The sequence below is a fragment of the Lissotriton vulgaris genome, chromosome 8 (genome assembly GCF_964263255.1).
Source record: "Lissotriton vulgaris chromosome 8, aLisVul1.2, whole genome shotgun sequence".
NCBI classification, from domain to species: domain Eukaryota; kingdom Metazoa; phylum Chordata; class Amphibia; order Caudata; family Salamandridae; genus Lissotriton; species Lissotriton vulgaris.
In genome coordinates, this window is record NC_141696.1 from 1,105,383,842 (window position 1) to 1,105,396,757 (window position 12,916).

A 12,916-nucleotide genomic window follows, 5' to 3' on the forward strand; every position below is an offset into this window, starting at 1 on the left:
TGGGTAGGGTTACCTCTGAGAACTCTTTCACTTTTGGTTAGGAGGGGCCAGGAGTCCGCCCCTCCCAAACGCAAGTGCCAGGCATAAATGTGGCTCCCCTGGGAGCCTTCTTCAGAACACTACTGGACCTGTGGAAGACAGACATAGGACTAGGACTGCTGTTGTGACTTATGGTGAACTCTAAGGGTTGGACCTGCTCCCACTTATACCTAGGACAAAAGAAGTGGACTTCAAGTGTCCTGACTTTCTGTAATGCTACAAGGACACAAAAGCTGCAGGAAGGCTACTTTTCTTAAGGAGCTTGATGACCAGTATCTACTGGACTTGCTTTGGACCCTGCTTGTGACTTTTGTGGAGTGCGTCCTGACCCCCAAGTGCCCTTGGAAACTTTTTCAAGGATTCTTCCTTAGAGTACAGAGAGAAAACCATGACAAACCTGCTAAGCCGATCCACTGACAGCACATTGTACGTGGGCTTGAATCAGCAAGTCCATTCAGCGAGCCTGACATTGAACGGTCTCTGGCACCATTCAACAACCTTGCCCTGCAGTAGAAATCTGAATTCCAGAGAATAGCATCAGCCCGACAGTAGAAAACTAACCAGACTCGATACCGAGCAGCATCCAACCGACCTTCACAGCTTTTTAGGCGCGAACTCAGACTTTTCCTGCTCTGAGCTATTCCTGCCTTCATGAACAGCTTCATTGACACCGCATCCCAGCATCAACGCCTGATGTCTTGCCTCGCTGATAGCTCTACCTTCTCAGAAATGTTCGAAGTCAGAAGGTAACTCTTCGACCGGGACCAACCTGAGCCTCATATCCAACCCGCTCTTCATTCTGGTAGGTCTTAAAACCTAACTTTTGTCCTGGTCTAGCATGAACAGTTGCCTGTGATTAACGATTTGTGCTTTTTGGTGGTATTTTCATTTAAAACTTCAATGATCATATCTTCGGTTTTCCTGATTGGATATTTGTCATTTTTTATGTAATTTTGATTCTTAAAATATTCTCTCTTTTTATAAATTGGGGTGGGTTTTTTATTGTGTTGGATTTTCAACTTTTAACTGTTTTGGTACTTCTAAATGCTTTACACATTTTCTCAAATTAAGCCTGGCTGCTCTATGGCCCTAACTGCCAGGGGTGAGACCAGGTTTAAATTATTGAAATCTTTATTAGAGCTAACAAGAATTGTAACATTATTACTTGTGTTGGCCTACCAACTAATCATGGCAGCCGGAACTTGGCTTTCAGCAACCTATAAAATATGGACAGCAGCCTAATCCTTTCTCAGTTTCAGAAGCTTGGGTGCAAATGCTAGCATATGTATTGATCACTCCTCCCGCACTTTAATGACTTCTTCCTCTAACTCTGCAATGGGTCTTCTCAATGAAGCCTGTGGGTGCCTTTACACATTTTCTTTTCTTCAAAGGCCTTTTGATGGTGATGATATTAGTAATAATGTCAAATTAGGTTGGCAAGATACCCTAAGCATATATAGGTCTGTGCGTCTCTTCACTTCTTTGCCTACTCTCTGCTGCTTCATGTCCATTAGCTGACTCTACATTTTCTTCTAATTCTCCAGCTATTAATGTTGAATTCTCTATTGCCCTTAATTAATCTTCAGTTCTCATTTATTTTCCTTGCCTTTAAAATATCTTTCTTCCAGATCATTCAAAATAACATCTGTTGTAGAAATTGCCACAAATTCACTCAGATGAGAATGTGTATTCTCTGTCATTGGCTAATCTGAGTCAAATCAGTAACAACAAGTGTACTCCAGAGGTTGAATCCTCTCACTGGGATATTATTTTGTTGTTGATGGTGCTGCTTTTAGAGGTTTGCACTGATTTAATTAATAATATTAGTGGAAGAAAGTTCAGCAATATTCTATCTGTCGTAATACTTAGCTGCAGCCCTAGCAACAGTGATCCAACTTCACAGAAACAACTTGCCTCCTCATAGGAAGCTAGCTACTTCAACTCCAACTGCATATCCTCTCACATCAGCTGAAATCGGTCCACAAAACAACTGATTCACTCCTAATAAGGTCTGCTTACAACATTGCCTTATAGAAGTTAGATAAATTATCTAATTTATCATGGAGACAGTCTTCCAAACAGTTATAGGTCACACTGTTGAGGTCAATAAGATCGATCAGCACATATGTCGACTCCATTCCACAATATTGACGTCAGACATATTGCCAATTATAACAAGGGATTATATACACATATATAAGGAAGTGTAGAGTTACTAATCTTAACTCCCCATCTGTTTACCTTGAGAATATGTTGTGGTCCATTTTGTGGATTTGATAGAAGTGCTTCTATGTTGCGGTAGAACAACTTTTTAAACTGTTTTGTGAGCACTCTTTCCAATGACTTTCTTTGCCTGCTATACTTTCTCAGCCCAATAAACAAGACTAAAGCACAATGTTTCCAATGTTTTATTTTAGTATGTGAAAAATCAATAATATAAAATATGTCTATCCAGGAAATTTTATAAAGTCGGCCTGGTATCAACTTCTAGCTAGTGAATCCCCAACATTTTAAGAAAGGGCAATGAAGTTAACGAGATTTTGAAGAGAAATGTGGCAGCTCTTAAGGGTGAACCGGTACACAGTGAAAGCAGGAAAAAAGGCAAGTAGTGTTATGGAAATAGATTAAAATGGTGAATGGGAGCTTCATAATGTTTTACGTTTGCAATTAGTAGTTCTTTAATATCGGAAAGAGAACACAATTAAAGTTGATGATGTGTTAGTAAAGTTCGTAAAGTTTCACTGTGCTGCAAGTATAGTACACGTTTCTTTGTACTGTGTGTGCTGTACTTTCTTGTCAGAAACAATCTAGAAGAGAAGACTATCACCCTGTAAAAACCTAAGGCAAGATGTATGACCATTCAATTTTGCAGGTCGCAAATTGTGACTCGCAATTTGCGACTCGCACTTCTTGACTCGCAAACTGGAATGTACTAATGTGTCTCAGACACATTTAGCAATTTGGCATAGTGCTGCCTCGCAATTTCTCAACAATCATCTTATTTTACAACATGATCGTCCATTAAGTATTTAAGAATAATGTGGGGAGTAGGTTGGTCAGTGAGATTGAGGGGAGTGGGGCTATGCTTCAGATTTTTCAGCAATCATGCTGGCATATAACGATAACACACATTATACAACAAGCAGGACTCATGAAAGGACTTTAAAGAAAGAGTAGTGGAAAGGGAGAGGAATGTGAACAGGTAGGAATATTAAGTGAGATAAAACACACTATTTTGTAAAATAACCAACATTTTTGGTGACTTTCAAAGCTTATAGAGGGAGCTAGAGTGTGTGCATTTTTGTCTGTGTGTATGCAAAAATCCGAGGTGAAATCCAACTATCACCTCACCAAACCCGACTGAAAGCACTTGTACCCACCTATTCATCAGGCAATACATTTAATAGGGTGATGTAACACCCCAAACAACCCCCTGAAGCTACACACCTCAGAATAATAGAGCACTGATACTTCTGGAATTAGATTTCCTCCAATAATGCTCTCCATCTTCTTCTATGACACTGATACCATTGTTATCACTGATATCACTTGTTTGGATCAAGTATACGAATTCAATATCAAGAGTCAACTTAGATGATAAGTTACAACTGGATAAACAGGTAGTCCTCAGAAAAAATCATGAAGTAGAATAAAGCTATAGCTGCTGTCTTTGCTACCTCACTTAGGGCCACGATTCACAGAACTAACTTAGGACAAAATCCTAAACTTACTACCATTTACTCATTTTGTTATTCACAGAAGGCAGTTACTCATTTTGGTATTCACATTTTGGTATTCACAGAAGGCACTTACTCATTCATGAGTAAGTGCCTTCTCTGAATACCAAAATGAGTAAGTGCACTTACTCATTTTGATATTCGCAGAATACAGTTACTCATCAATGAGTAAGTGCCTTCTGTGAGTACCAAAATGAGTAAGTGCCTTCTGTGAATACCAAAATGAGTAAGTGCCTTCTGTGAATACCAAAATGGTAGTAAGTTTAGGATTTTGTCTTAAGTTAGTTCTGTGAATCGGGCCAATAGACATCTGTAGACCTCACCTGTGCTTGCCGAGGAGGAGTACAGTAACATCCACACCAGGGTCCCACCAAAGAGATTCACTGATTCCATAACTGTGTTTCCACGTGTTTTCGCTGCCCACCTCCTTCTTGTGTCTAGAGTTGCAAGAGCTGAGGCATTGTAGGGGACCGGAGCTCAGGAACAGTGACAGGAAAACAGGAATACAAGTTCAGAAGCATTGTGTTAAAGCTAGGTTGCAGCAGTGGGAGATGCCGCATTGGAGTTGAGATGAGTATCAATTAAATCAACCTAGCAACTCGCAATGTGTTCCTTCATTCTTGCTCCCCGTCCAAGGAACTGGCCCACATACCCTTGGTTACATGTAGAGGAGTTGGCGCCACTGAAACCTCAAATCTAATGTCAGGCTCTGGCCCAACTCGAGGTCCTGTTGGAACCTCACTCCCATAATGAGCCAGCTTTCATGTGGCTTCTGCCTGACTCCCTCCCTCCACCCAAGATGAAGTGTTATGGTCAAATCGGCCAACTGTGACCTGGGAAATCAGGTTCAAGTCCAAGGTTGGCTCAACATCCTGTGATTCTGGGCATGTCACTTAATCGTCCCAAGCCTATAAACAATGCAAGTAACCTTGTGTAATGTAACTGGTGCTTATGTAAAGCGTTCGACCTTTGGGTCGAGTTTGTGCTATATTTAAAAACTGCAATAAGAGGCAAAAACAAAACCTTAACATAAGGAAAAGCAAATAGAACCCATTTACTGTCTGATTTGCACACAGTGAAACCAGAAAACCAAGATAAACCGTGGGAACTTAGGCAAATGTTTCATTTCACCAACACTTTTTTCTTAATTATCACTGTGGGTTCTTGAGAGTTAGAAATTATGGCATCCTTTTGGCTCCTGATGGACTCTGTAGAACTGTGATGTGAGTATTAGAGTGGAATGCAATGAGGGCTGGTTTAGAATGTTGAGTTTGCAGTTACAAAGAGAGTCATTGGCAGGTACTCCAGCTGGGGTTGGTGCTGAAACTGGTGATGAGATAGGGAAACACGAACCTGAAGAGAAACAGTGCTCTCCCAGAGTTTGCTGTGGTCTAAACAAACTTCTTGTCCATACCACATGTGTTGCAGTCGAAGTACAGAACAATGCTTAATGCATGGGGAGTCAAAGCACAGCTCCAGTTGCCGGAAGGAAGTTGACAACAACGAAAGCATTGCAAAGAAATCTATGTATCCATGACCGAGAACCTGCTAGTCAGACCATACATACAGGTACTGTGCTGCTATGGAATAAAAAAGCAAGATGTAATATGGAGCATTGACACGGAAGGCTTTCAGAAAGCAGCTATTGATAATTACAAATTGTAAGATAACGTTACAATTAGAAAGTGGTGCAGACAAAGATCATGCAAAGAGCTGCCAAAGGATAAATTGTTGTTTATGTATCAAAGATGCAACAATGACCAAGCACAGGGGTTGTGTTTGACAAGTGTGCAACAAGCACCACAGTCTTCGATATGTACGAAATAGTGAAGAATATTCATGGAAGCGCAGACTAAGACTGTCTTTCCAAAAGTCATCATGGATGAGCCAAAGGCCAGCAAATCTCAAAGCCTTAGAGATGGCTCACACAAACAGGTTCGAGATGAACAGCCAAGGGAGCTGGAGAGAGCTCCACCTTCAATGTCAGAAACTCCCATAAATGGTTACAACACTGCTGCTTTCCTCAAACCAACACCACCATTCAATACTGCCAAAAACAGAATATTGGTGATAGATGGACTGCTTGGGTAGAGACATTTTATGATTTCATTGATGCACTTGAAAAGACTGATAGCAAAAACAAGATCAAATATCTCAAAAATCCTGCTGGTAATGGTGTAAAAGAAGTCATAAAGAAAATGTTCCGCACTGATTAAGATGTCACGAATCGTCAGATTAAAGAAGGGTTGAATCTCATGTTTAATATATTAACAAATATTGATTATGAATGATACATCTTCAACCAAGAACGCTACGAAGTTGGTGAGACCATTGTGTACAGTTTCCGACATGTCAAAAGGCAGGCTTCTGACTCGTAAATAGGCTTGTTAGTCCCTCCTTAGTACCGCCTCCTCTTCATTTGTCACCCCCCATGGCGACTGGCCCCTTTACTTCGTTGTTACATGGTACATGTTATTTAGACTTTAAGCACTATTTCTTTAATGAGGTTTTCATGATGCAGGCACGACATGCTTTGGTCCCTTCTTTACTCCCTCGCCCTTCCTCCTGTTGTCTGTGCCTTCTTCCCCCTGCCCGATCTGCCTCCTGTTGTCCTTGTCTACTCCCCCACTCTCCCGTTGTCCATGCCTTCTCCCTACCCCCCTGCCCGCCATCCCTCCTGTTGTCGGTGCCTTCTCCCTCCCTGTCTGTCTGCCCTCCTTCCCATTGTCTGTGATGCCAACAATTTGCAATGCAATAGGTCTCGCGTAAATGTGAGACATATTGCAATGCAAATGCTTGCATTTCAAATCCCATCTGGCAACAGGCCAACGCCACAGCGATTCTCAGTGCTGCTTACTCTGGCAAATCCTGAATACAGGACAGTGTAGACGCTTCATATTTTAAGTCCCAGACAGTATCAGGCTGTGGTGCTACTCAGCGCTACTCAATCTGGTAGCGCCTAAATGAACGGCGATGCAAGCGTTTTACATTTCACGCCCTGGATGATTTCAGGCTGCTTTGCTACCAACTTCTTCTCATTCTGAGAGCTCCTTCACCTAGCCTTTTATATTTCTAGTCTCACCTGGCGACAGGCTGCAGTGCTACTTGGTGTCCCTCACTCTGATAGCGCCTGAAGGCGGGACGGTGCACCAAGAGCTTCGTTTTTCACATGTATAGTGAAGTCCTGCTCCAGCGTGTGGCCGCTCAGGAGTAATATGTCAACCCTCACGACTGTACAGGAAACAGACAGTGAGCTGGCAGTCAATCACACAGTGCCGTGGGGAGGGAGCGAGTGACTTTCTGAGTGACGGATTGCTAAAAATGTGCAAAGCGTGCTGTATGGGGCAACATATGTAGAGCGGGATTACAACGTTGCGTGTAAAGCCAGTCGGGCTCGAAGTATTGTGCAGGCTCTTCGGGGCGGCTGGAGAGCGAAGATCGGCCTGAGAGGTTTTAACGTGGTGCGGGCCCTAGTACGAGCAAGGTAATTCAGGGTGGCAAAGCAGGGTCAGTCCAGGCAATAGCTGGATGGGAGACCGCAAGGGATTTCAATGTTAAAACGGAACGCTTGGGGTTAGGTGATTACAATTTTGTTACAGTTTAGTTAAAGGGCTAGACAGGGCCTGTTATTAAGCGGGGGAGTCTTGGATAATTTAAGTAATCCCACAGTATTTCAGGTACTTCGTCTACAGGCTGATTGGCACAGCCCAACCACAGCAACAGGAAAGGTGACCAGTGGAAAAGGTGTTCTGGGTAAAACACAGGCTTTAGAAATTATTAACAACTGAAGCTAAGTACTTTGGGAGCGATTTTCACATTTTGGGCGTAAAGAGTTAGTAGGGGGACTGTGTGGGATAGGGCTGATTTCCGGGGGCAACCTTTCACCCCCCACTCCCTCCCCCCTCAATTATTAGCTAACTGAGTAGGCGTGAGGGGGAGCTTTCTCCAATTGTAAAGGAATTTTGTGTCGTGGGGCCAAGATTTGGTTTGTAACATTTCTTTCATCGTAGGCTACAATTGGGACGTTTGGACAAGGGCCGCTGCGGACCGAGTAGCTGAAGGACTCACGGTGGTTGGCGGAATCCGAGGACACGGGCAGGCCTGCATTTCACTGCTTCTGGCGGGCCGCGGGGCTAGAGTTCGCTCGCACAAACACTCCAGGCTAGCTGGTGTGTGCGGTCACAGTTGCGTGGTGCTTACGGCCAGCCTGTGAGCCTCCAACTTGGGACAGGTACAAGGCACATTGTGCCCATAATTAACGTATTGTGTAGTGCAGGTGCTAGTAGTATAATGTCCGGTAAACGGGGCGAAGGGAATTCGCGCATGGAGCTAATGTTTCACACCATGATGCGCAGAATGTCAGCAATGGACAAGAGGTTGGGAAAGGTGGATAAATTGGGTAAGACAGTGGCAGAATTGGGTCAGAGGGTTGATGCACAGGCAGCGCCATCAGGGAGACCCAAACGCTTAATAGTGCCACCTAAACCGAGGGGGGAATTTGTGGCCCCACCTAAGCGGGCCCAAGCCAAGAAGGGTGGCAGTCACCCCCCCAACCCCTGTGTAATAGGGGGATCCCCGGGGCCAGTCCCTAGCGGAGCGCCTACATCACCAGAGATTCCCACGCCAGCCCCGCCTAACCCATTAAGCGCACCGGTAGCACCGGCTCCAGCCACGCCGCCTAATAACATAGCCCCGACAGTGGTCCCGCCCGAAATCCCGGTCAGCCCGCCTCTTGGGTGGGTCAGGTACCCCCAGAATTGGCTGCACAGATAGCGGCAGTGCTTCCAGGGTTGGGGATTGGGGGAATGTTACCTTCAGCAGCTGACCCCATGGCTGAGGCCCAGAGAATGGTTGCAAAAATCATGGTGGCTAGGGGTGAAGGTAGCGTGCCAAGCACACCAATTTCTCCCCAAACAGGTTCAGCAAGCAATGTGGGCACAGTCAAGACCGTAGAACCAACGCAACTCGCTGAAAGTGGTAAGGAGGTTGCCCTGCCGGTATTGGGCAAAGGCACGATACCGTCCAGGGGGGAGAATCTGGCACAACATGTATCTCAGAGTGTGAAAGAGTTGATTTGGGCAGACAAATATGTGAATATTTTCTCATTGCTGATTGACAACAGGGAGTGGGAGTATGCCAAATCACAGAAAGATATGATGTTGCCTAGTGAATGGCCGTCTCATTTGTATAAATTCAGGGTGGAGGAGACACTCATCAACTGGATCAGGACTTTTTCTGTGTTTATGGTGGTTACCGCTGAACGTTCCTCCTCGTTGCAGGCGGAGATGGCTTGTTACCAGAGTAGGATTACAATGTTCAATGAGAATCATGGGGGGGACGCTTGGAAAGAATATGACATAGCTTTCAGGAAAGCTAGGGAATTTAACAGATCTTTAGCCTGGGACAAAGTAGACTCAATTTCCTGGCATTCTCAGTTTGAAAGGGGGCAATCTGCAGGCGCTAGCACTAACTGGAACAAAGGTTATTCACCCAAGCCACAGCAGCCCTTTCAGGCACCAAAAGGGGGGAAGTGGCCAATAAAGCTAGAGGTAACACGGGCGGGAAGGGCGTGTGCTGGGATTTCAACAGGTGAACATGCACCAGGGCACCGGGCACGTGCAAATTCAGACACGCGTGTTACATATGCGGCCACCCTTCCCACCCAGAAACGACATGCCGGTCAAAAGGTAGCACTTCAGGTAACAGGGGGAGAAGGAAACCAGAATAGCGGGGAACACCCCCAGGCCGCACACTCCCTCACTGACGTATCAGCAATGATTCCTTGGCTCAATAGATACCCAGATCATACCTCTGCAAGGATGCTGTAAGAGGGTTTCACACACGATTTCCGGAGTCCAGCTGGGGGTTTTACCGGTACACCGCAGTGTAGAAACCAGTTATCAGTCGAACACAATCCCGGGGGTGGTAGCAAAGAAAATTGAAAAAGAACTGCACCTGGGTAGAGTAGGCGGTCCTTTCCTTGACATCCCAGTACCAAATTTTGTCTGTTCACCTCTGGGGGTGGTTCCAAAGAAAGAGATTGGCGAATTTAGACTCATACACAATCTGTCAGCACCTAGGGGTTCATCACTGAATGATGCAATTGACCAGAGCATTTGTAGTGTGAAATATGCGTCATTTGACCAGGCAGTAGAGATGTTGAGAGCACTGGGCCCCGGGGCATTGATGGCAAAATCAGACATTGAGTCAGCATTCAGACTACTGCCAGTGCATCCATCCGACCAACACCTACTGGGTTTTTCCTTTCAGGGCAAATATTATATGGACATGTGTATGCCTATGGGTTGCTCCATTTCATGTGCCTACTTTGAGACATTCAGCTCTTTCCTAGAATGGGTCCTGAGGCAATCTACGGGCCACCAGCATGTGATGCATTACCTTGATGACTTTCTTTTGCTGGGGGTGGCGGGCTCACAGGAGTGCGCGTGGGCATTGCGGGAGTTTTGCGTGCTCATGCATGCTTTTGGGGTCCCGCTGGCACCTGGAAAAACAGTGGGGCCATCGACATGCCTGGAATTCTTGGGCATTGAATTTGACTCCGTCGAGGGTTGTTTTAGGTTACCAAAGGAAAAAATTGTGAAGTTCTGGGCAGCCCTTCAACAATGTTTGGTGAAGGAGAAAGCCACATTACAGCAGTTGCAGCAGACAGTTGGCCAGCTGAATTTTGCCTTAAGGGTCATCCCTATGGCACACCCATTTTCACGCTCAATTGCGCAAGCCATGAAGGGCCTGCAAAACAAGCACCATCGCACAAGACTGTCAGTCGAAGTTCGCCAGGACATGCGGATATGGATTGCATTTCTGGAGGATTTCAATGGCAGAGTACTGTGGGGTGCACCCATGTGGCCTCAGCAGAGTTAGGGCTATGGACTGACTCTGCTGGCAGTGTAGGGTTCGGCGCCATACTTGGCAACAAATGGGTGGCACAGAGATGGCCCAATTGGTGGGAGGAAAGTGGTCTGACAACAAACATTGGGTTCCTAGAATTGTTCCCAATCTGGGTTGCGTTAAGGGTCTGGCCAGAATAATTGCCCAATCGATCTGTCATTTTCTGTTCAGATAACATGACTGTAGTGGAATGCATCAATCAACAGGCAGCACGGTGTAAGTTGATACTCCGCATTATAAAGGAGATTGTGCTAAGATGCATGAAGTTGAACGTGCAATTCAGGGCCAAACATGTTCCAGGGGTCTTGAATAACGCAGCTGATGCCCTTTCTCGCTTTAAGATGCAGGTATTCAGGGAACACCTACCAGCTGCAGAGGCATCCCCAGCTCACTTCCCATCAACGCTTTGGCAGATTGGTGCCCCCAACTACATGACCTTGTGGCAGCCAGCCTAGCTCCCAGGACCAGGACAGCATACGAAGGGGCGTTCAGGTCTTAATGTAATTTTCTGGGACAGGATTGGGAAACCAAATGGGACATGGAGGCAAATTTTAATGGGTACATGATCACATTGCACAGGGAGGGGCACTCAGCGGCGACGGCTAGCAGACACAAGGCAGCTGTTTCCTTTTTCGCACAGACAAGGGGTGCCAGAGATTCAAGGAAAAGCTTCCTAGTACAAAAGGCGATGAAGGGATGGTGGCGCCTACAGGCAAACACCGCAGATGACAGAAGGCCAATAGGTCTAGAGCGGCTGGCAGTAGAATTGCTCGCCCTGCCGGACACATGCAGCTCTTCGGGAGAGGTACTCCTATTCAAAGCCGTCTTTTCCCTGGCATTCTACGGGGTATTGCGGGTGAGTGAACTAGTGGCTAGCAGCAAACTCGACAGGTTAGGTGGCCTACAGCTGAGAGATACTAATATACAGGGCGATTCAATGTGGGTTACCATCCGGAAATCCAAAACGAATCAGGAGGCCTGGGTAGAGACTTTGGTGTTACATAGGGCACCAAACAACCCGTGCTGCCCAGTGTCGCATGTTGAGGCGTTCATCAGACAACGGGCGGGCGAGGCAATGGGGGCATTGTTAATACATGCGGATGGTACCCCATTGACCAGGTTTCAGTTCCAAAGAGTCTTAGCAATGAGTATCGCCAGAGCAGGTTTGAACCCCAAGGAATTTCGAACACATTCTTTTTGGGTAGGGGCAGCCACTGAGGCCACTGCAAGGGGATTGTATGCCAACAGTGTGAAGAGGATTGGGAGATGGTCTTCCAATGCCTATAAGCGTTATGTGCGGCTGCACATGTTGTAAGGATCAGTTCACCTCCCCTGACGCCGGCCTTGTTCATGTTTATGTTTTAGTTTCTCTGGCCTGTGACGCAGGACGGACATTTCTACAGGGTCAGCAAATGCAACCATCAACATTTCGGCAACGACAAGAAGACAAGAGGAGGACACTTACAATATGGGTGGTTGGTCATTCTTATGTGAAGCGTGCTAAACCAATTTTTCTTTCAGGAGTGGGTAGACGGAGGGCGGAGTGCGGGGGTTTCAATATTTCCTTTCATGGCAGAGGGGAGCTCCGCCTTAGCCAGCTTAGAGGCTACATCTCAGACTTGCTCGAAAGACACACCCCACCGCCTTCAGTGGTCATCCTGCATCTGGGGGGGAATGATTTGGTGGAGCTAGGCAGAAGGGTCTTGTTGGAAGAGATTATTTCAGCGGCAGGTTGGCTGGCGAAGTTGTTACCAGATTGTACCATAGTCTGGTCACAATTGATACCTAGACTTCAGTGGAGGGGGGGTGAATCAGTCAAGGCATTGAATCACTCGGTAAAGAGGGTCAACTATAAGATCGAGAAATTGTTTCGAACACCTCACCTGCAGAGTATCCCACATGGGTGCATTTGGGGAGATCAGTTCTACTTACGGGATGGGGTCCACTTGACAGAAGCAGGGAATGACCTATTGGTAAGAAACATACTGGCATGGGTAGAAGGTTTTGCTAGGAAGATATGACCTTTCAGTGTAGGCATTTGGGGGGGGGCCAGATAGTCGGTCAACTATGCTGGCCTGTGGCGGTAAGGTCATAATCGGTGAGCAGCAATTTAAGGTCCTTAGGGGGCGGCACCATTACCGAATGTGGTTGCCCAGGGGGAGGGGCCACTGGTCTCTCCTAGAACTTCAGGGGCAGGATATCCGCTTGCTTGGAAGGGTGCGGGGGAGGGA